This window comes from Pteropus vampyrus, unplaced genomic scaffold (assembly GCF_000151845.1).
Source record: "Pteropus vampyrus isolate Shadow unplaced genomic scaffold, Pvam_2.0 Scaffold20, whole genome shotgun sequence".
NCBI lineage: Eukaryota > Metazoa > Chordata > Mammalia > Chiroptera > Pteropodidae > Pteropus > Pteropus vampyrus.
Genome location: NW_011888801.1, coordinates 2,810,877 through 2,814,859, shown reverse-complemented (window position 1 = coordinate 2,814,859; position 3,983 = coordinate 2,810,877).

The following is a 3,983-nucleotide window of genomic DNA, read 5'->3' as shown; positions in this document are numbered from 1 at the left end:
ATTAATTCTCAGTGCCTCTGATTTCCCTTTTGATCTTACAATATTTTGCTGTTGTCTATACTAAAATACAAATATTAACAGGGAGTGAGGAAGGGAGTAGGTTCGGGATGGTGAGTAGTAAAGGGGCTTCTGCTTTTCACTCCATTTCTTCTGTGATTTTTGCAACATGCATATTACTACTTTTGTAATTAAAAACAAGAAGGGAGGAGATTGGGATGGAAGGGGCAGGATTATTTTCACAAATCGTGAAAACAGCAATGAGAAACAAATGTTCTTCCCCAGTTTGCCTAGAACTTGCCCAATACTCCAAGTCCTTAGCTAGGCTCCAGAGGGAAGTCATCTGTGACTCAGGGACAGGGCTCATGTTGGTCTTTTGAGAAGGAAAGAGAACATTGACCAGAACAACCTGCTCAACTGTATATTGTCCAGTGGGGTCAAGGAGACCAGAGTCTAAGCTCCAGAGTCTAAGTTCCAGAATCCCATCTTGGCATGGAGAGGTTCTGCCACTTAGAGGATAAGGAACCTCTCTCCACCTCAATTAAAATATATGGAAATGAGATTTTGAGGCAGTAGGTGGTCCTCTAGCATCTATGTGTTTCTCAAGTACCCCCAAGTAATTTGGATTTGTGATCATCCAGTTTCACTGCTTTAGAAATCATCTATTCCAACTATTGATTGTGGAAACAGAGGCCAAAGAATGGAAGGGACTTGCCTAAGGTCACCTAGCAAATGAGCAGCTGACCCTAGACCAAACCACTGATCCAAAAAAATAAAATAGGACTCCTCCTATGTCCCAGTAAGAAGAGAGTGAAGAGACTGGAGCAGAGCGCCAGGAAGATGCCATTTCACATCTAATCGCTTCTTGTCACGTTGTAACCATTTTCCTCATATAGAGCCCCACGCTGATGGATCAGAAATAACATTTTCAAAGTTATATCTGCAAGGAAATGGCTATTAATGTTCTTCCTCTCCTTTTAGAGCACTGAGGAATACATATTAATTTTCTCTCTACTTATATTGCCTATTTGCAAATTGTATTCACTACCCAGTGCTCCAATTTGTCCTACCCCTGAAGAGATTATGATGAATAAATGTGTTCCTGGAAATAAAATAAAATAAAAAATTTGTCACTGAGATTTATTTTTATAATTATTTACAGGAATTATTTTAGAATATATGGGGGGCAATAATAATAATGCACACATGAGGGTTCTGGCGTGATTTACCAATATTAATTCAGAGTCTCTTTCTACTTCTCTGAAAGGAGCCCCAGCTCTCCGTGCAGCTCTGAGCCAGGAGCAAAGCAAGTATCAGCTGCACCTAGTACCACCAGTACCAGAAGGCAGAAGGTCAGACGAAGTGCTGGTCAAGCCTCGTAGTGCCCAATACCCTGGCCTAGGAGTCCTGAGTTCATAACCTAGCTTTGCTACTAACTAGGTGGATACCCTTGGACAAATCTTTTCATTCCTAATGTCCTCGGTTTCCTTAGATGCAAACTAACTGACCTAAGCAGCTATTTATTACTAAAATAAGAATATAAGTAAGTATGTACATCTCCCCAAAATAAGGAGAGAGAAGACAGTCATTAGTAAATATTTATTGAGCACCTACTATGTGTCAGACACTGAGGGCACAATAAGAAACAAGATATATACAGTTCTTACTCCCATGAGGCTTACATTCTGGTGGGAGGACACAGGTAACAAGTAGATAAATAATACAGTTTCAAGTCTTTGAGATATATAATTTCAGAAAGCATTGACACATGCTATAAAGACAAAAGCAGACAATGTGGGGGACAGGTGGCTAATTTAGATACAATGTCCAAGGTCTCTGCCAGCCCTTCAGGGCCTTTCTTCTGTGAAATCCTTTATGAGCAGAATATGGGCTGAACTTCAGCCCCACTCACAGAGTACTTGTGATACACAAACTGATGCACAAACTGCACAGCTTCAGACAGCTTTGGAGTATTCTGGGAAGGCTTCTCTAAGGGGAGCAACATCTGAGCTGAAATCTGAATAATAAGATGGAGCTAGCCATGAGAAGACTTGGAGGAAAGGTTTTCCAGGCAGAACAGTGATTGAAAAAGCTGTGAGTTTTCTCTTAGTCTCATGTTGTCACTTTGCTTATGCTTGAATGGTGAATTTGAACTCAAGTGCTTCCAAGGGCACAGTGTCATCCCAGTCAGAAAGATGAGAAAGTGTAGAAATCCAAAGCTGCACCAGGCTTTGGATTGCTCCTAGCTCCAAAGTACAGGTGGGATAAGCCCTTGAGATGCAGCATCTGGATGCAGAGGCATTCATAGGCACACATAAATCTAAGGTAGACATCTAGGGGAAAAATGTTCCAGGCAGGAGGGTGTCTGGCAGGTTTGGAAAACGGCAAGGACATCAGAGTATCTAGAGTGAAATGAGCAAGGGGGAGAGTAATGGTAAATGAAATCTTAGAGTAGGATGTGGGAAAGGGAATGTTCAGATCATTTAGGGCCTGATAGATTGAGGTTACGACTTAGGCTTGTACTCCAAGTAAGATGGGGAGCCTTGAGCAGAAGACCCACATTTTGTAAGGATTATTCTGGCTGCTGTGTTGAAAATGGACCATCGACAGGGAAAGGCAGAAGCAGGGAGACCAGAGAGCAGGCTATTGCAGGAAACCTGGAGACAGTGAGCAGTGCCTATATATACCTCGGAGATGGCATCAACAGAATTTTCTGACGGATTTGACGTGGAGAGTATGAGAAACACAGACATAAAGGGTAACGCCAAAATTTTGACCTGAGCAACCGGAAAGATAGAGTTGTCATATTGAAATGGATGAGAAAATTAGGAGATGGTTGGATCTGGGGATCACTTTTGGACCTGAGCAGTTTGAGATTATGTTGAGACACACAAGTGGAGTTGTCAAGAAGGAAGTTGGATCTGTTAAGGAAACAGGTCTGGATTAGAGTTAGAAATTTGAGAGTCCTCAGCTTTTAGATGGCATTTAAAGCCACAAGACGGGATGAAAAAGATCTAATGATTGGGCCCTAGAGCATTAACACAAAGGTCAAGGAGAAGGGAAGGAAGCGCAGAAAAACTGAGAATGAGCAGCTAAGGAAGGTAAGGAAGAACCAAAATGAAGTCAGGCCCTGAAAGCCAAGAAAAGAAAGTAATCAAAAAAGATGAGGTTCCAACATAATGAATTTCAGGCAAGGATCATCAAGGAGATGTTGAAAGTACTGAGTGAACAGGAAATTCACATGGTCTTAAAATATCATCCCACAGGTTACCTATAAATCACAAAGGGGAAAATATACCTTTACAGTGGAGAGATCCGGTGGTCACAGTCCTACACAAGAGCTCAAACTTAGCATGCCCAAGGGTGAGACAACCTGATGATCTGGGGCTCCGATGTGACACAATGGGAAGTCCACATCGCCTACCTGGTAGCCTTGCCAGATCATTTAACCAGAATCTACTCATGAAGAAACAGACAAGCCCAGAAAGTGGAACATTTCTCAAGACAACTGGGCTAGACTGCCCAAAATGTCAATATCATGGAAAAAAGAAAAAGGGCAAGGAGAATGTTCTAGATAAAAGTGGACTAAAGAGACATGAAAACCAAGTGCAACACATGATCCTTTATTGGATAGTGGAACTGGCAGGAAAACAGCTAAAAAGACACTTTAAGGACAATTGGAAATGTTTAAATTTGAACCATATGATGATATAACTGATATTAAATTAACATTACTTTTCTTAGGTATGCTAATTGCATTGTGATTTTGTAAGAGAATGTTCTTTTCTTTAGGAGATGCAAGTAAAAAAATTAGGAATAAACATCAAAATGCCTACAGCTTTCATATAGTTCAGACAAAAGTGTGGGGGTGTGTGTGGGTGTGTGTGGGTGTGTGTATGTGCATGAGAGAAAAAGAGAGAGTATTAACATGGTAACATGTTAGCTGACAAGTGTAGAAGAGAATTGGGCATTCATTATCCTATTTT